A 21,576-nucleotide genomic window follows, 5' to 3' on the forward strand; every position below is an offset into this window, starting at 1 on the left:
CTATGACATACAACTATCTACTGGGGCTTTGGAGGGAAAAAAAAAAAAAATCTTTAAAACAGCATAATAAAATTCCTTAATGATACATCCAAAATTATTTATGTATTAGCAAAGCAAGACACTGTTGAAAGGAATCAGAGTCATGTGATTAATATGATAATCCCACCATTTGTACAGACATCCATCAAGTAAGACTTGAAATATATTTTCTATGTTGTTTCTTCTCAGGTAAGTAGCTGCAATATCAGAAAAAAAATCTGTTATATTAAAGCACATTTTAAAAAATAATCACACACTTTCAGAAAAATCACAAATAAGGACAAAAAAATTTTTATGCCCCTCTGGTGGGGTTTTTCCTCTTCACTCTGCTCAAGCTCTCATGCCCTATGCCAGTCTGTGCTTCCATAGGGAGGCCTTCCTCACACTACTTGGGCTCTGACACCCTCACCAGGCCACCCCCATGCATGGACACCTTCCTCATCTGGCTCAGACTCTGACACCTTGCACTGAGCGACCACCACCACCACCGCCGCTCCACATGGGCACCCTTCTCACCCTGCACAGGCTCCAACTCCTTGCACTCAGCAACCCTCCAACACAGGCATCCTGCTCAGATCCTGACACCCACCCTGTGCTGGGCTGCTCCCCTGAGCGGATGCCCTCCTTGCTCCACTCAGGCTCTGACACCCCATGCTGGGCCACACCACTGTATGGACGTCCTCCTTGCTTTGCTTGCCAGCTCTTCTTCCTTGCTCACACATGTAGGTCCTGTTTCGTAATATCTGTAATTGTTTTGCCTTATTTCTAGATTTACCTAGATTTGACTTCATGGCTAGTCCTGTTATGTCATATATTCCCCACTCCCTAGTTTTCATTCTGAAATGTCTTAATTGGCTGGATTACATCATCAGGTAGCTTTTTCAAAATGTATTTTTATGTGCCTTATCTGAGCTAAGCCTTTGCACGTTTGAGACTATTTATTGGTTGCCTTCATACACAGGTAGAAATTTAGCTGGGTATAAAATTCTTGGGTCATGGTCATCTCTCCTTAGAACTCTATAAACATTGCTCTAGCATCATCAAGCACGGACCATTGCTGTGAATAAGTTTGAATCCAGCTTTACTTCCTCCTACTACAAGTGACTTGTGTTCTTTGCCTAAACACAAGTAGGATTATTCACTTAGTTCATGAAGTTTAGTCACTTCATGTGGCTATGTCATGTTTCTATGCCTCTGTGTTAATTTTTCCTACAACAGAGCGTATCCTTTAAATTTGTAAATTCTGTTCGTCATTTCAGGAAAGTGTATTTTTCTCTTTGAATACTTTTATTCTCCATTTGCTTTGTTCTCTACCTCAGAGACACCAAGTATATATATGGTGGATTTCTGTCGTGTTTTCCCAATGTGTGTCATTTCTGTGACTTCAAACTTCTATGTAGACATAAGGTGTCTTAGTCGGTTCGAGCTTCTATAACCAAAATCCTGTAGACTGGATGGCTTATAAACAACAGAAATTTATTTCTCATAGCCCTGGAGGCTATGAAGTCCAAATTGAAGGCACCAGCAGATTCAGTGTCTGGTGAGAACCGGCTTCCTGTTCATAGTTGGCCATCTCCTCATTGTGTCTTCACATGGCAGAAGAGGCAAGAGAGCTCTCTGGGGTCTCTTTTATAGGGGCACTAATTCCATCATGTGGGCTCTACTCTCATGACCTAATCAGTACCCAAAGGCTCCATCTCCTAGTACCATCATGTTGGAGGTTAGGATTTCAATATATGAATTTGGGGGGTACCCAAACATTCAGTCCATAACATAAGGATATTAATTATTATTATAGGTATGATCTAAATATGGGAATTTTTATGTTCTTTCTTGGTTTTTAGTGCCCGAGACCTGAATGTAGACTATGATGTGGTAGGCTGACATTAAAGATAACATAGTAGCCAATTTGTTTTCCAAGATCTACAGTGACCAGACAGTAATTAGAACTAATTTTTTTTTTTTTGCTAAGGAAGATTCACCCTGAGCTAACATCTGTTGCCAATCTTCCTCTTCTTTTGCTTGAGGAAGATTCACCCTGAACTAACATCTGTGCCAATCTTCCTCTATTTTGTATGTGGGTCACCATCACAGCATGGCTGACAAGTGGAGTAAGTCCACACCCAGGACGTGAACCCACAAACTCAGGCCATGGAAGCAGAGCATGCCGAACTTAACCACTATACCACGGGGCCGGCCCAGAACTAATTTTTATTCAATGCTTAAATAATGCTTAAAAACTGTGGAAGGCAAGGACATAAGCACTTTACACATATTAGCTCATTCAATTCTCACAATACCTATTTATAAGTATTATTATGCCATCATTTAATAATGAGGGGACTAAGCCTTGGAAGAGTTAAATGATCTCCAGAGTTGCCTTACTACTAAATGGCAGAGTGGGTTTGGAATCTGAGTTTCCTAAAGCAGCATCTCTACATTAACCCTCTGTATTCTCTCCCTCACCCGTCTTATACTGGGAAGTCGTAAAGGAAAAAGAGAGATGTGTGTGCCTCTAAAGGGTATTCATATTTTAAGAAGTCAAATCTGTTGGTTCCCATAAATGCGTTATTATCTTTACAGCAATATATGTTAGAATTGTAAAACATACGGACCGTAAAACTTCTCTAAAAAGTCATTTTTAGCCACTGTCACCCAGTTTATTTTTTCAGCTGCTCCTTAGATCATTTCACTTAATGTCCCAAGAGGCACTCATGTTCAACATATTTAAAATGAAATTCATTGTTTTATTCCTCAATAACGTTTTCTTCCTCTCCGTTCAGTCCCTGACACCTCCCTCTCCCCTGCTTTCTACATGCCATTATTCGTCAAAGCTTATTGTTTCTGTCTTCTCACTACCTCATCTTCTCGAATCTGTTCCTTCCCACTCAAAATGTCACCACCCTAATTCAGCCTCTTATTACCACTGACCTGGAATGTTGCATTGTGTGGTGCTTGACTAGTCTCCTGTTCTGTCATCTTTCTCCCTCTCTTCTTCTTTTACCTCATACATAGGTTCAGACATGTCTTTCTAAACAATGGTCTCCAAATCCTTTTGAAAGCACTCTCTATCAATAAAAATACTTGAGCATGAATGTCTAGTATATTTATTTACTACTTTTAGATAATGCACACACACGGCTAAACATATACATACATTGTAAAATGTACACAAAAATAGAAATTAAAAGGAAATAGAGAGGTAATAAATATTTTAATTTAAATTTTTATTTGATTTCTTAGAGGTACAAAAATATTCTTTTCTCCCTATGCTTGAATAAACATTACTGCTTTTGTTTTAATATTTGTTTAATAATTTGTGATTCAAAGATCCACAAGTATGTTTCTAACTTCGGTTTTTTTTTTTTTTTTTAAAGATTTTATTTATTTTATTTTTTCCCCCCAAAGCCCCAGTGGATAGTTGTGTGTCATAGCTGCACATCCTTCTAGTTGCTGCATGTGGGACTCGGCCTCAGGATGAACGGAGAAGTGGTGCCTCGATGCGCACCCGGGATCCGAACCCGGGCCGCCAGCATCGCAGCGCGCGCACTTAACCACCAAGCCACAGGGCCGGCCCTAACTTCGGTTTTTTTCAAAAATAAGTTTTAATTGTCATCATACCGGAAAAAGATATTCACAAATTTGTTACATAGTAACAAATGCACCAAAACTGCATTACTAAATCCTAATATTCATTTCTATCCACCAGTTATGCAAAGTTTTATTGAAATTCAGCCAATTAATTTGTTGATGTCAAAGAATTATTCTTGCAACTAACTGAAAGGTAGTATAAGTCTATGTTTGGAATATTAATAGGTTAGAAGTCTCTGTTTCCAACATTTTTTAAGCATGAAGATATAAGTGTTTCATAGGTAATGATATGGTTATATCAATATCAGGAATAAAAAATAGCAGAAACATATCCAGGCATCCATTTTTAAAATGCTTTCTCAATAAAAAGAGTTTCTTTGCAAAAGCAGTTACTTTTACATTTACTGTTAAACAACACCTTTTCCTTAAAGGGACTGATTAATGTGTTTATTATTTTAATACCTGCTAGGTAGCACAGAACTGAAAGGCACTTGTCATAACAAAAAGGTCAGAAATTTTGGAACATTAGTCTTTTGTAAGAGAAAAAGTGTGCAATTCATCTTAAATTGACAATTCTTTTAAGTCCTTTACTCCCTAAGGACTGTGAACCCATTTGATACAACTGATTTTTACGGTCGCTCCACATATCATTACACAATATTAGAAAGATTTTACTACTTAAAAGTCTTGGTTTTTTTGTTTTGGGTTTTATTTTTATGAAAATAGCCTTAACAATGATACCCTGCAGCAACAATTCCTCTCAGGAGACTTCTCTTAGCATTATGACACTTGACTCATGTACAGACAAGTATGGCTGCCAGCATAAATCCATATATTAGATATCGTAAAGTTTAATTTTTTAAAGAAAAATAAATAAAAATTGTAATTTTTTTCCTGTACCCCAGGGCAGCATCTAATGCTAATAACAACAACAACAATAATAGCAAATACTATAGAGCTTACTCCTTGCCTGGTATTGCTCTGAGTGCTATTAATTTATTTAATCATCATAACTCTATGAAGTAATACTATTATTATTCCCATTTTACAGAAGATGAAACTGAGACACAGAGATTACATAACTTTCCCAAAGTCACTAATTAGTAAGTGGTGGAGGTGGGTGTGTGTGAGTCTAGGCAGTCTAACTTCAGAGCCTGTGCTTATAACACTTGATTATTCTGCCCTGTCTCATGCCAACTTGCCATGTCTAATCGCGGTAGGAGTGGAGAGGCATGTCTAAGCCAGACAGCTTTCAGCCAAGACTACAGCCAGGACTATAAGTCTAATACCGGGTTCAATATGAGGCAGTGCTGCTTCTGAGTGGATCAGATACTCAAGTTCACAAACAGTGGCACTGGTTGAGAGCTGAAATACAAAAGAAGACTAGGAGCTAGAGATGGTTCAAAAGCTAGAGTGAAAAATAGAGATGGTGGCTGATTCCACCATCCTTTTCCAAGGAAAAGGACCTAGTAGCCAAGAAATAGGCCGACAGAGGAATACGAACAATAGTCACCAGTTATTAATGTTTAGTATGTCCCAAACACTGTCTTATTCGCCTTATGTTCATTGTCCCTTTAACTCACAATGACCCTATAAAGAAGGTACTATTATGTCCCCATTTTCTAGGCAAAGAAACCGAGGCTCAGAAAATTAAAGTAATTTTCCGAAGGTCCATGGCTAAATTAAGTGGTCAGACAGGATTTGAACCTAGATATGTCTGAATTATGTATGCTAATGGGTGGCTTGGTGTGGAGGGGTGGTACAATCACCAGCCTCTCCATAATTTCCATTATATGGCCAAAGTCACCCACAAATAAATATACAATCTAAGGAAAAACAATGTGTTACCTCTGTAAACGTAATTTCGACACAAGACCTCCTTCCAACCAGATTGCTTTATCCTTGAGCTGCCCCAGTCTTATTCCAAAGGTGGGCTCTTAACAATGGAGCTCTATACCTCCTCACCACTGGGAGGCATCAACAGGTAAGAAAGACAAGATTAGAAGTGCACTTATACCTGCCTTCTCCCAACTTTGAATTTAGAATAACACAAAGAATCAGGAATTGGTTATAGTGCCTACTGGTAGCAGTGGTGGCAGAAACATCCATTTACAGGGGCTACAATTTCAGCAGTGGGGCAGTGTCCAGTGCATGTCCAACCCGTGGCATTCAATGTTTCACCAGTCGTGGTCACAGTGTCTTCCTGGATTGATTTATGGCAATATTTAGGCTGTAGTCCTGGTTGCTGCTGGGACCCCCATTGTTCTGACCATTTTCGGAGTCTATTTCTCCATCCTTCCCAGTAATATCCTTTCAGTAAATTTTCTTTTGTGCTTAAGTTACCTAGAGTTAGTTTCTGTTGCTTGCAACTAAGAACTCTAATTGAACAATGATTAAATTTTCATTTTCATTGTTACTATGATAGTGCACTATATTTCCAAAATTAAAAAAAAACTTAGTAGCTCAAAAATGGTTCATTAAAATGTTAATATAACCCATATCTAATATTATACTTAATAGTGAAAGTCTGAAAGCTTTCCCTTCAAATCAGGAATAAGCCAAGGATATCCGGTTTCACCTCTTCTTTTCAACATTGTACTAGATGTTCCATTTAAGGCAATTAAACAAGAAAAAAAAAAAAGGCATCTAGATAGGAAAGAAAGAAGTAAAACTATCTCTATTTGCAGATGATCTGATCTGATCTTATACACAGAAAATCCCAAGGAATCCATTAAAAACTATTAAAACTAATAAACAAGTTCAGCAAGGTTGCAGGATATAAGATCAATATGCAAAAATCAATTGTATTTCTGTACACTAGCAATGAACAATCTGAAAATGAAATTAAGAAAACAGTTCCATTTACAATGGCATCAAAAAAATTAAAATACTTAGGAATCAATTTAACAAAAGAAGTAAAAGACTTGTACACTAAAAACTACAAAACATCATTGAAAGAAATTAAAGAAGATCTAAATGACTGGAAAGACATCCCATGCTCATGAGTCAGAAGACTTGATATTGTTAAGATGGCAATACTCCAAATTGCTACACAGGTTCAATGCAATTCCTATTAAGATACTAGTGTCCTTTTTTGCAGAAATTGATAAGTTGATCCTAACATTCGTATGGAAATGCAAGGGACTTAGAATAGCCAGAACAATCTTGAAAAAGAAGAAAGTTCGAGGACTCATACTTCCTGATTTCAAAACCTAGTAAAAAGCTACAGTAATCAATGTGGTAATAACATAATGATGGACATATAGACCAATGGAATGGACTTGAGCATCCAGAAATAAACTTTCCCATTTTTGGTGAATTGATTTTTGGCAAGGGTGTCAAGACCATTCAATGGGGAAAAATAGTCTTTTCAACAAATGGTGCTGGGACAACTGGATATCCACACATAAATGAATAAATTTGGACTACTATCTCACATCATATGCAAAAATTTGACTCAAAATGGATCATAGACCTAAATGTAAGAGCTAAAACTATAAAACTCTTAGAACAAAACATAGGAGTAAATCTTTGTGTCCTTGGATTAGGCAATGTTATCTTTGATATGACACCAGAAGTATAAGTGACAAAAGAAAAAAATAGGTAAACTAGATTTCTTCAAAATTAAAAACTTTTGTGCTTTAAAGGACACTATGAAGAGAGTAAAAAGACAACTCACAAAATGGGAGAAAATATTTGCATATCATATATCTGATAAGAGATTTGTATTTAGAATACATTAAAAAAACCTTACAACTCAACAATAAAAAGAAGAATAACCCAAATAAAAACAGGCAAAAGATTTGAATAGACATTTTTCCAAAGAACATATACAAAAGTACTTGAAAAGATGTTCAGCATTATTACTCACTGGGGAAATGCAAATGAAAACCACAATGAGATTGCTAAAGGTACAGAGTGTCTTTTGGGAATGATGAAAATAAATATTCTAAAACTGATTGTGGTGATAGTTGCACAACAGTGAACATACACTTATAATGAGTGAATTGTATGCAAATGAATTATATCCCAATAAAGCTGTTACCAAAAAACCCACAATGAGATGACACTTTACACGTACTAGGATGGCTAAAATAGAAAAGATAGACAATAACAAGTGTTGATGAATACGTAGGCAAATTGCAACACTCATGCATTGCTCGTGGGATTGTAAAATGGTGCAGCCACTTTGAAAAAGAGTTTGGCAGCTCCTCAAAATGTTAAACATAGAGTTATCATAGGACCCCGCAGTTCAACTCATAGGTATATACACAAAAGAAATGAAAACATATGTCCACACAAAATCTTGTACATGAATGTTCATAGTAGCATTACTCATAATAACTAAAAAATGGAAACAATCTAAAGGTCCATGAACTGAGGAATGAATAAGCAAAATGTGGTATATCCATACAATGGAATAATATTTGACCATGAAAAGGAATGAAGTAATAATACATTCTACAACATGGATGAACCTTGAAAACATCATGCTGAAGTGAAAGAAATCAGATATAAAAGGCCACATATTGTATTATTATATTTATAGGAAATGTCCATTATAAGCAAATCCATAGGGACAGAAAGTAGATTAGTGGTTTCCAGGGGCTGGAGGGAAGGGGGAAACAGGGAATGACTGCCAAGGGGCACAGGGTTTCTTTTTGGGGTGATGAAAATGTTCTAAAATTAGACAGTAGTGATGGTTGCACAACTCTGAATATTCTGAAAACCACTGAATCGTACACTTTAAAAGGGCAAATTTTTTGTGTGTGTAAGGAAGATTAGCCCTGAGCTAACATCTGTTGCCAATCCGCCTCTCTTTGCTGAGGAAGACTGGCCCTGGGCTAACATCCATGCCCATCGTCCTCCACTTTATATGTGGGACGCTGCCACAGCATGGCTTGATAAGCAATGTATAGGTCCATGCCCGGGATCCAAACCTGTGAACCCCCGGGCCGCCAAAGTGGAGCACACAAACCTAACCATTATGTGCCCAGGCCGGCTCCTAAAAGGGCAAATTTTATGTGAATTGTATCTCAATAAACCTGTTATTAAATTTTTTTTTTAAATCGTGAATATAGTAATGTGAATACCACAAATCAGAATAGCATTATAAAGTTAAATAATGAACAGGACTCTAGTGAAAATATAGAGTATGATTCTATGTTATTGGACAAGCATCTGAAAATATGATTATTTTGCACACGTAGCCAAAAAATAACAGTGCAAATGGTAAAGGGATGATGAGTATCTGAAAACTGGATTTTACTGGGATAGCATTTATTCATCTCTATTCCCCAGTGTATTGTTTACTATGAACGTGTTCACAAAGGAGCATACAGCCACCCATGATTTTTTATTGTCATTTTCAAACAAAACACAGTGATGTCTCTAATAAAGAAATGATGTTTTTTCTAGAATAAGAACAAAATAGGGGCCAGCCCTGAGACGTAGCGGTTAAGTGCGTGCGCTCCGCTGCTGGCGGCCGGGGTTCGCATCTCGGGTGTGCACTGATGCAACACTTGTCAGGCCATGCCGTGGCAGCGTCCCATGTAAAGTGGAGGAAGATGGGCACAGATGTTAGCCCAGGGCCAGTCTTCCTCAGCAAAAAGAGGAGGATTGGTATGGATGTTATCTCAGGGCTGATCTTCCTCATACACAAAAAAAACCAAAATAATACTTTCCAAGTTGATGAATTTTGTTTCTAAAGGCAGACAGAGAAAATATCGAAACTAAAGCAAAATCATTGAAATCTACATTTCTTCAGCAAAACAATCACTTTATTGCCAAAAAGGTATAAATCAATTACAAAGCTAATGATTCATTTTATGCTTGAAGAGAAAGCAAACAAAAGTTCTTTATCTAGTGACATTCTAGGCTGTTGCAAAAATTCAACAGCATGCAACGTGATAGAGCAATCACTACCACGTATGCAGCCTGGAAGATATTTCCCTTCACATAGGAAGGAAATGGCTCATGTGCTATGTACAAATCAGCCCTTGGCATATGTGTGCTACATATATGAGGGAAAAATCTCTGTGATATTTTATTCTATTTATCATTGCAGACTCATGCTATGGGAGAAGACATTTTTCATCTATAATAATTATTTTGTGAGAAAATATATGTTGGAGTTGGTACTGATGGAAACCTGGCCATATGTTTAGCAAAGAAGAGTGTCACTACAGGAATAAAAGGTTGAACCTGAATGCCAATCCACACACTGCTTCCTTTACAGAGAACAATGAGCAGACAACATGTGCCCTGACCTTGAATCAGGGATGAAGGAAAGAGTGAGGATTGCAAATATTTCCAGGTCACAACCACTAAGTGAATGCCTTTTCAGCGTGTTGTGAGAAGAAACAAGACTGCTTTTCTATACAGGGCATCTTGTCTGCTGGGGAAATGTGCTCCCACAAATTTTTTTTAAATAAAGGAAGTGATTTATAGTATTTCTTTGTGACACTCTTAATGCCTGTAGAGATATTTCTCTATTTTCAAGTGGATTATCTCAGCTCTGTGTTCACATTCTTGCATGGTCTGAACCCTCACTTCAAGACTGACATAGCAACAAGTTATAAAAGTTGAGAATGAGAATAAACTAGCAGAATTTCTTAAGAAAATATAAATAATATGTATTAGTTATTTATTGCTGCATAACAAATTACCCCAAAACTTAGTAGCTTAAAATAACAAACGTTTATGATCTCACAGTTTCTGTGGGGAAAGAACCTGGGTGCAGCCCAGCTGGGTGATTCTGGCTCAGGGTCCCTGATGAGGTTGTGGTCAAGCTATTAGCTGTGGCTGTAGTCATCTCAAGGTTTGAGTGGAGAAGGATCCATTTCCAAGCTCACTCCGGTGGCTGTGGCGGGCCTCATTCATCCCTGGATGCTGGCTGGAGACGGCAGTTTGTGGGCCCAGACGTGGGCCTCCCCAAGGGCCTCTCACAACATGGCAGCTGGCTTCCCTCAGAGCAAGTGAGCAAGAGAGTGAGAGAGGGCAAGCAGGGCAGAAGCCACTGCCTTTTTGTAACCTAATCTTGGAAGTGATATCCCATCACTTCCACCCTATTCTATTTGTTAGAAATGAGTCAGTAGGTCCCACCCACACACAGGAGAGGAGATTACATAGCAGGAGGTATGGATACCAGGAGGTAGGGATCTTTGGGGCCCTCTCAGAGGCTGCCTACCACAGTATCCGTATACTTCCATGGGGTGGCTTTACCTGGACCAGGGTGCCACACGATTCACCAGATCTTGGTCAGTGAGGCTCTCTCTACTCCTCCACCTGGCATGGCCTGAATTCTCAGTGTTCTGTGATCCAGAAGGCAGAAACCAGTCGTGTCGGTTGTTGAAGATGAGTGCAAGGTCTAGATCAAATCCTAATTTAGAAGTCCAGTGCCCTTGGACACACATCTATTATAGAGCTGGTAGGTTTACCCCTGCCCCCTTCAGCTGGCGTGGCTGTTTGGTGGAACAGGTCTGAGCGTATTGTTCTTCCTTCCCACGGCAGGGACAAAGGTTGTCTTCAGTTAATATGCCCTCTTAGCTGGGATACATTGAGAAACTAATTCATCCCAGTTCCTCAAATGTACTTGGTTTGATCTGACCTAAGAGGGTAATGGGTTGGGTTTGACCTGAGAGGATGCTCTATCTTTAAGGCTTGGGAGTTGGCTCTCAAACTTTAGGCAATGTTTGTTTAGACTAATCAATCCAAATAAGAGTGGCCTGAATTGGGGCAGTGAGTCTCTTATTGATCTGCTCTACCAGGGATCAGAGACTGCTGGTTGTACTCCAATCTCCACTTTTCTCTTTGTTCTTAGTAATAAAATCCCCAATTATAAGCCAGGCACATGATTGCCTGGAGTAAAGACAACAATGATTGGTTTCCTTGCAGTTAGATGTAGTCATGTGACCATGTTCCAGCCGATGAGATACAAGCAGTAGTTGGCATGAGCAATATAAATAATTGGTATGAGTAATTTCCAGGAAGTGACCTTAAAGGAAAGCAGTATGCCCTGCTTTGCCCTTCTTCCTTTGTTTTGGATAGAATATAGATGCCATGACTGGCACTCTAGCAGCCATACTGAACCATGAGGTAACCTTGGGAATAGAAGCCATGCAGGATAAAGCAACATGAAAGAAGGACACTGTGACATGCCACACCAATCCTGGAATAACTATGTCTGGACTTCTTGCATATGAGAGAGACATAAATTTGCATTTTTGAAGTCATTTCTAGATTTTTCTGTTACTCCTAACTGAATCTAATCCTAACTAATGATGTGGCTTTTTTCAAGTCCAGATCCTAAACATACGCAATTCAAATCTAGTCTTGCCGTGACCTGAGCCACCCCACTATTTCCTACAGTGTTCTTCCAGGGGGCAGGTATCATCTCTAAATAAAGGGCAAAAAGTTATAGAACATTGCCAGGTTCCCACTGGTAAGGGGTGAGGACCTAGGATGTGCTGACTGGCTGTGTCCAAAGCATGGGGCAATCTGCAGAGAGCTGGATACTCCCGCTGAACCTCAGGGATGGGGCTAGGTCAGGGTAGGAGCTAGTCCTGGGGTTCTCTTCAGGTAGCAGGACTAGCAGGAGGCTGTGGGACCCTGAACCAAGTTCTCCTGCCATCTGCCCTGGGTGCTGCCTAAGTCCAAAGGCCTGGCAGGTTCAAGATCAGTAGGTCAAGTCTCTGTCTGACTCAGATATGCAGAGCAAGCAGGTACCTTTAAGAACAAGGAGTAGGAGTTGCCAGGGACAAGGAAGTACAGATAAAAGAAAAGCGAAACGCTGTCTTCTGGAAGTAGGCAGGGAACAGACGCAAACAAAAAGTCCGTATCAAGCACCGACGTGGACAGTGTTTGCGTTATGTGTGCAATGCCAGCCAGAGGGCCCTGAGAAACAAAGACCATGTCTGTTTTCCTTTCACAGCCTCTGCTCCCCGGTGTCAATGACTTTCTCTAGTGAAACTCACACCCAGGCCTATGCCAGGCTGTGCTCAGCTCCCACTCTCCTTTTCACAGCATGCCGAGGAAATAACTCGCCTCGGGGCACATGTGGGGGCATTTCTGGGGTATTTTGTGCCGATGATAAGAGTGGAGCACCCAGGGTATCCATCAGTTTCTTAGGCCCAAAGTATCCCTATTGTAAAATGCAAGTCCCACCTGTGGAAAGGGCAGGAATTCACCTGAAAGAATAGGAGATTTTCAGCAAATTATAACCTGCCATCAAAATTCTGGACTATGCATATTTTTTTGAATGCTTCTGAACTAAACTTAACTTTAGTTTGATAAACTCACTCCATTATCTTCAGACTGTTCTATGTTGGTATATGCTGGCCCCAGAATGCCTCTAGTTCAAAATCCATTTCCCAGGACCTATTATTTTTAAATGTATTTCCCAAAATCAGGCAGAGGGACACTCACTGGTCCAGAAGTGGTCAGTTTGGGAGGCTCAGTGTGGAACGGGAAGGGTATGGGTCCTCAAGTCAGGCAGACCTGCATTGAAATCATAACTCTCACATTGGTGCCTAAAGATATTATCTGTAATTGTGGAACAAGAAATAAAGGAGTATGTGCATATCTTAGAGTTACAAAGGGGACCTGTCGGGGAAATAAAAATATTGGTAAAACTTTAATGAGAAGCAATTGAGGAAGAGAAAGGGAAATACTGTTAGTGCACTAGATCCTTATCTATCATAGCAGGAGGTCGATTGATAAATCGAGAGACGATGGTATTTTTTCAACAAATATTTATGATGTGCCAAGCACATCGAGGATACAGACATAAAATAAACTTTAAAAAGTTGTTGCACTCATTATTCTACTAATAAGCCTATTGCTTAAAGATAGAGACATTAAGATGACTACAGAAGAAACAGTAAAAAGTCTAAAAAGAATTGCCTTGGGGAGTAGATTTAGGAGAGGGGAGGGATGGAGAGAAACAGGGCAAGGCATTGTTTTTCCTGACAAGCTCTGTTATGCTATTTGATTTTTAAAATACATATATTTAAAAATATATTTTTATGTACATGTATATATATATTTTATGCACATGTATGTATATATATATTTAGATGCTTAATACTCAGATACAAAAAGTTTTTAAATTATTAACAAAATATTCTACTACCTACTAGCTATCTATCCTTGAATAGATTACTTAAATTCCCTGGGCCTCAGTTTCTTTGTCTGGAAATTGGGGATAATAATGCTTGCCTCAAAGACTATTTGTTACAGAAGTCTCTGGCATAAAGTAGGCACGAAAATGTCAGTGCCCTCTCTATCGTCTCCCACGTAATATTTTGCAGCTCAAGGTTTTCAGGCTGAGAAGTGACAGCCGTTCTTGGGTCTGGCCTAAGCAAATCACATGACTTTTCTTTGCTGCCTCTGTCCATCTGACACAAAGATGCTCATCTCTGATTTCTCTGAGTGCTAGGGGAATGGGATGTACATTGGCGAGAACTGAGCGTCTTCAAAGAACTCTGACCAAGTATTAACATGCTTTCCATTTGGACAATACTGTGTAGTTGTTGACGTCATCTTTGCTGCTCACTTATGAACAGCTAAGGTAATCTGTCCTGACGGTGTTACTGCCTCAGAAGCTTTCACAATCAGCTACTTAATCCCTGAGGCACTGCAGGCCTCATGAGGTAAGGCAGAAAACAATTGTGGATTCAAGAGAAAGAGATCACTGTCTGGGATAAGGATGCAACTAGTAGAAACATGAAAGACGTCAGCATGACAGAGCAAGGCGGATTGCTGGCATCCAAGCTGGCTATAAAGGGGAAAGTGTACGTATGTGATCTTCTGCGTGTTCACACATACAAATACACAGGGGGACATGCTTGCAGGTTCCGTGATGTGTCAGTGTGTGTGTGGGAGGGTGGGAGAGTAGGCTGGGGTGGGTGCAGGCACTAATGTGCTGGTAAAGGTCTAACAACCAGTCCTGGAGAGGAGAGCCCTAATTTGTAGCAGTTGCCAATATCAATGGTGCAAATACTCCCACCGTGGCCAATTTCAAGCTAGGAAGTTGAAGTCACTGAATGCAGAGTTGAGAAGAAATGTGCAGAGTCAGCTCTCACCAGTCATACAAGCCAGTTTCAGCAAATTGCTGGTTGTGGGTTTCCAGCACCATTCTCTTTCAAAAACAGAAAAAACTCTCAGCTCCTCACACTCATCTGCTTCTAACGTTATAAATATTGCTTTAGCTTTTATTCCAGAATCCATCTATACGTCCCAAACAGAATTGTTCATTCAACCCTCATTGATTATTTACTCCTTTGTAAAGTTCATGGCTCAATAAAATTCACAGGAATTCTGGAACTGGAGTATTTGTGGGGGTTTTTTTCCCCCCAGAATCAACACAATGGTTGGCAAGACCATTTGTTTATTCAGAAAGCAGCCAACAGGATGCTACAGGCCTGTCAGTGAACCACCCTGCCCCTGAAGATTTGGCAAACTCCTGCTGGCCAAGGAAAGCTCCGAGCAGGCAAGAGCGGGCTCCCTCGCTTCTGGTGCCCCACAGTTACAGCTCTTTGGAAATTAAGTGGCTGCCTGGTTCTTTGGCACATGTATGAATCTCTTCTTCATCTCACAGGAAACTCTCTCTCATTAGTCTCCAGGGCGGGCTTCCCTTTGAAACTCCCCCCACCTCTTTCCTCTCTGAAATCCTGTATCCTGGAGCCAGACAGGGCTAGATCCAGGCCCTAAGAGGCCTGATGTTTATATACTTTGGGGGGCCTTCTTTAAGGAAAAGAATACAACTATAAAGCTACAGGGTCAGGGGCTTTAGAAGGGGCCTGTGCAAATGAGGATCTCGAGCGGAAGCTTCATTAGCGTCCAGTAAACACGCCCTTGGAGCCAGACTACATTCAGAAGGAAATTGGACGTTTGCCTGGCGACAGTGAGCAGTGGAATGTCCTGCGTTTTTTTCCTTTTGGATGAGGAGGAAGTTCCAGAACCCTGCTCCTGCTTAAATACACTCCTTTCGAGGCTGATACTGGAAGACATTATCCAACTTCTTCTCAGGAAGCCATTTTGCTCTGCATCACGCCTGCTGTAGCACACAGCTACACCCCCACTGCTTGGTCCGGAATATACCATCATGCCTGTAACAGGCAGAGATCTGCCCCATTGGTCCAAGGAAGTATCTTTTCTAACCCCCAGCCAAGTCTAATTTTAGAATCACTGTGGATGACAAGGGACCTCTAGTGGTCAATCTCAAAGGTCATATCACTGCTACCTTCTCCTACCTATTCTCTTACAGGTGTTCTGGCCTGTCGCCTCTGGGTTGTCAGTTCCAAGAGGCAGAGGAAGGAAAACAGAGGATAAATTAGAGGAATTTTTGTTTTTGATATAAGTAGGCTGTGGAGGACAGGATGGCTTCTGCTGCACAGCATGCAAAGGACATAGTATATATTTTTCTGTGTACTTGCAGACAAAATCTACCCACCTCCTAGTATCATTGGGCCCAGGGCTGTGCCAGGGAATGAAGGGATATAGGGGAAGCTGAAATGTGACCTCAACCCAAAGTAACAGATGTTCTGCATTTTGAAAGCAGAGCATAATACTGTGAAAGAGTGAATTTTATTCTTTTAAAAAAAACCATGACTCTTTTGAGAAGCTAATTAAAAAATGAGAGACCATCTCCCCAGAAAAATACCCAGGTGCACTTGCACGCGCGCACACACACAACACACACATTTTTGCCTACAATTCAGGGATTTCACTGATACTCTAAAGTCCATCCATAGGGGTTCAAGAAGCCAAGTTAAGCAACTCTGAAATAAGGCATTTGGAAAAGGATGCAGTGTGACAGCCAGGTATCTTGAATGGATTCTAACCCCTGCGTTACTTTGGACAAGTCTCTTTACCTCTCTGAACTTAATTTCCATACCTACTAAAAAAGGGGAGGATTACCTAGATGTAGGATTGCCAGATAAAAGACAGAACACCTAGTTAAATCTGACTTTCAGATAAGCAATTTCTTTTAGAATAAGTATATCCCAAACATTGGCTTTGTCATGAATTAACAGATAGTGTCACGGGACATACTTATACTAAAAAAGTATTCGTTGTTTACCTGAAATTCAAATTTAACAGGGTGTCCTGTATTTTTATTTGCTAAATCTGGCAACCGTAGACAGGTGGACTTTCAGGTATTGATTTAAGGTCTAAGATTTTTGGAGGATGGGAAGTTAGAGGATCATTACTCATGGTTTATAAGCTGGAAATTCTGAAGTGCCACGACCAACTTTAAGCAGTTGAGTGGACACTGTTGGATCCTGGATGGAAAGGTACCACACTGGGTCCCTGGATTGCTCAAAGAACCACTCTATCATTGCTAGGCTATGACTGCCAGTTTCCTAGCTTTTCTGTCACTTTAAAACCCTCAGTGGTATTCCCAGTGACATAGCCAGATGACCCTACTGGCCTGTGACCCTCCAGCCATTTTCTGAGCTGCTGTCTCTGTCACATCAAGCTTGGTGACAGCAGATGTGAAGCCTGCAGCTCGAAGGCCTTTGGGATGGTGCTGGTCAGCCGTCAGGTGCACTGCCCCTCAGGCCTTTCCTGGATTCTGGTTGCTTGTTTCCCTCTCCTGTTCTTCCTTCCCACACAGCAGGAAGTACTATGAGGCCTGTGCACCCACAGAGCCAGTCTCCCACAGGGGCAGAACACCCAACCTGCACCTCTAATTTATCTCCAAGTGGGCATCTCCCTGTCCTTTCCTCCCTTCCTTCCTTTCTCCTCTCTCCCCTTCCCTCCCTCCCTCCCTCCCTCCCTTCCTTCCCTCCTTCTTCCCTACCTTTCCTCCTTCTTCCCTCCCTCCTTTCCTTACTCCATCCCTCCCTTCCTTCCTCCCTCCCTTCCTTCCTCCCTCCCTTCCTTCCTCCCTCCCTCCCTCCCTTCCTTTCTTCTTCCCTCCCTCCCTCCTTCTCTCCCCTCTTTGCTTCCTTCCTTCCTTCCACCAATGTTTCTTGAGTACCCATCATGCACTAGGCACTGTGCTAGATACTTGCCCTTAGCTGAGGGGCTTCCACCTTCATCACCCTCATCAATGCTTAGTCCCATAGTCCACAGTTCTCAAAATGAGATTCCTGAACCACTGTGTCAGTCACCTAGGAGGCTGTTGAAGATGAGATTCCTGGATCTCACCAGAACTGATGAAGGAAAGCTGCCTGGAGTCTCCCCAGGTGCTTCTGATGCTCGCCTAAATGAGAAGGCCATGGCTGCCAGTTTTTGGACCCCGTTCTCTGTCCAAAAGTTCATGGGCCTGCTGTTGAGTAGATTGGTTTGTACTCCCAGGAATTTCTAGATTCAAGGCTGCCTCTCTTCTCTCCCTCTAGGCCTGAGCTACCTGTGGAAGATGTGGAGTACTAGACTCTGTTAATACTTCAACTAGCCAAACTACTTAGGCTTAATGGTTAACTACTAGGCCTGACTACTTATGGCAGAATGGTTTTCCCTCTCTGTCAGTTTTGGGAAAGATGAATATTCCAGGGACGACTTACATGACCTTGACAAATCTCATCACTTCTTTGACTCTCCAGAAGGGGCGCCATGACACCATTTTTTAAATCTGAAATCCCTCCCCAGCACTGAGTGCACTCTACCCGGCTCCTAACCACCTTAACTTTCCCCTCTAGAATGTAAGACCATTGAAGACCAGGAGCTTTGTTTTGCTCATCTTTGTATCTCACAGGGTACCTACTTAATGTTGTAGAATTCAGGGAGCACCATTCATTGTATAGTTATTAAAACAATTCTCCACAGATGGCAGTAGAGTGACTTGAGAAGCCAAGTCTTCTACTAACTCACTACAAATATACCATATTGGCTTGGACGGGACTGGCATCCCCAATGCCAGTAGCGTATTCAGCACATAGTAGACACTCAATAAATATCTGCTAAATACTTTTCCTCAAAATTTTAGTTATGAAAATGTCAAACATACAGAAAAGTTGAAAGAATAGTACAATGAATATCTACACACCCCTATCTAGATTCTGGATTCAGCAAATGTTAACATTTTGCTGTATTTGCTGTGTGTGTGTGTGTGTGTGTGTGTGTGTGTGTGTGTATTTATTTATTTTTGCTGAATCATTTGAAAGTTAGTTGCAATCATCATGACACTTAATCCATAAATATTTCAGCAGGTATCTCCTAAGAATAACGACGTTCTCCTACGTAACTGCAATACCATTATCACACCTAAGAATAATTAACCATTGTTTCCTAATATCATGTAATATCCAGTTGTAGGAGTTGATGTTGGTGCCCTACCCACATCCCCTTGGCTTGTCTAGAGGTCAATTGCAAACAGTTCCCATGTAGCAGGTGACTTCTTCAGTGTCTGCCTGGACATTCACAGCTGGACCAAGAGAGTGCATCCACCCTCACAGGGCAGGCTGGAAGAGCTGGGGAGTCAACACCCCAAGAGTGGCCCCCAACCAGTCATGGAGAGAAGTTGGTGGATAAATACTCAAGCATCCTTCCCCATCATGAGTTGATTCTGAGCTGTGTTCTACAGAGCTTGTCAAAGCCAACAGTGACAGGTGCCCACAGCAGTAACCTGTTCATTAACATATCTTTTACTAGTTTTCCCTCCTTCTCTATCTCACTTCCTTACTGTGCTTCCTGAGATCACCTTTAAATAAACTACTTGCATGCAAAGCTTTATCTTAGGGTCTGCTTTGGAGGGACCCAGAACCAAGACATCAATCCCTTGCTAAATTCATTTAGAAATGGTAATAGTAAAACGCAGTACTATTAGATCCATACAGAAGTAAACTCAAAACCTGCTTAGATGGTGCCTGCAACCCAGCCAAGGGGAACTGCTCTTTGTTGTGGTTCTTACTAAAACAATGTATAGTGAGGCTGTGTTTATTTATTATGCCCTGCCCAGCCTATATTAATAATAATTATAGCTACTGCTTATTAATAGCTCACTGTGTTGCTATTCACATGCTTTATTTCATTTAATCGCACAGTGACTTTGTAGGGAGGGCACTATTATTATTCCCATTCTATTGATGAAGAACCTGAGGCTCATAGAGGTTAAATGTTAAATAACTTTTGGAAGTCATACAGCTAGTAAGAGCAGATCTCTAGTGTTCTTAACCAATGTGTTAAAATGTGAAGATAACTATAAATATTCTTTTACTCTATTCTTGTATAAATGGGAAAAATAGTACTTGCCAGATAAAATTCACATTCTAACAACACCATAAACATATGTGTTTTTGTTTGTTGGTTTTTTTGTTTTTTTGGTGAGGAAGATTGGCCCCTGAGCTAACATCTATTGCCAATCTTCCTCTTTTTGCTGGGGAAGATTAGCCCTGAGCTAACAGCTGTGCCCATCTTCCTCTATTTTGTATGTGGGATGCTGCCACAGCATGGCTTGATGAGTGGTGCTTAGGTCCACGCCCGGGATCCGAACCTGCGAACCCCAGGCCACGAAAGTGGAGCACGCAAATTTAACCACTATGCCACCCGGCAGGCGCCTGTGGGTTTTTTTTTAGAGAATGAGCTTCCTTTATTTTCGTTCTTTTCTCAATTTTTTTAATTGATATCATAATAGTTTATAACATTGTGAAATTTCAATTGTGCATTATTATTTGTCAGTCACCATATAAATGCGCCCCTTGTGCCCCTCCCCCAACTCCCTCCCCCCTGGTAACCATCAAACTGTTCACTCTGTCTGTGTGTTAGTTTATCTTCCACATATGAGTGAAATCATACAGTGTTTGTCTTTCTCTGTCTGGTTTATTTTGCTTAACATAATACCCTCCAGGTCCATCCATGTTGTTGCAAATGGGACGATTTTGTCTTTTTTTATGGCTGAGTAGTATTCCACTGTACATATATACCACATCTTCTTTATCCAATCATCTGTTGATGGACACTTGGGTTGCTTCCACTTCTTGGCTTCTTGGCAATGAACATAGGGATGCATAAGCCTTTTTGGATTGTTGATTTCAAGTTCTTTGGATAAACACCCAGTAGTGGGATAGATGGATCATAAGGTATTTCTATTTTTAATTTTTTGACAAATCTCCATACTGTTTTCCATAGAGGCTGCACCAGTTTGCATTCCCACCAGCAGTGAATGAGGGTTCCTGTTTCTCCACATCCTCTCCAACATTTGTTATTTTTTGTCTTGGTGATTATAGCCATTCTAACGGGTGTAAGGTGATATGTCATTGTAGTTTTAATTTGCATTTCCTTACTAATTAGTGATGCTGAACATCTTTTCATGTGCCTATTGGCCATCTGTATATCTTCCTTGGAAAAATGTCTGTTCATATCCTCTGCCCATTTTTTGATTCAGTTGTTTGTTTTTTTGTTGTTTAGTTGTGTGAGTTCTTTATATATTATGGAGATTAACCCCTTGTTGGATATATGATTTGCAAATATCTTCTCCCAGCTTGTGGGTTGTCTTTTCATTTTGATCCTGGTTTCCCTTGCCTTGCAGAAGCTCTTTAGTCTGATGAAGTCCCACTTGTTTATTTTTTCTTTTGTTTCCCTTGTCCAAGTAGACATGGAATTCAAAAAGATCCCTCTAAGACCAATGTTAAAGAGTGTACTGCCTATATTTTCTTCCAGGAGTTTTATAGTTTCAGGTCTTACCTTCAAGTCTTTGATCCATTTTGAGTTAATTTTTGTGTGTAGTGAAAGATAATGGCCTACTTTCATTCTTTTGCATGTGGCTGTCCGGTTTTCCCAGCACCATTTATTGAGGAGACTTTCCTTTCTCCATTGTATGTTCTTAGCTCCTTTGTCGAAGATTAGCTCTCTGTATTTGTGTGGTTTTATTTCTGGCTTTTTGATTCTGTTCCATTGATCTGTGTGTTTGTTTTTGTACCAGTACCATGCTGTTTTGATTATTATAGCTTTATAGTATATTTTGAAGTCAGGGATTGTGATGCCTCCAGCTGGCCCCTG

Source organism: Ceratotherium simum, chromosome 16, assembly GCF_057802395.1.
Source record: "Ceratotherium simum simum isolate JZ-2026a chromosome 16, ASM5780239v1, whole genome shotgun sequence".
In the NCBI taxonomy this organism is placed as follows: domain Eukaryota; kingdom Metazoa; phylum Chordata; class Mammalia; order Perissodactyla; family Rhinocerotidae; genus Ceratotherium; species Ceratotherium simum.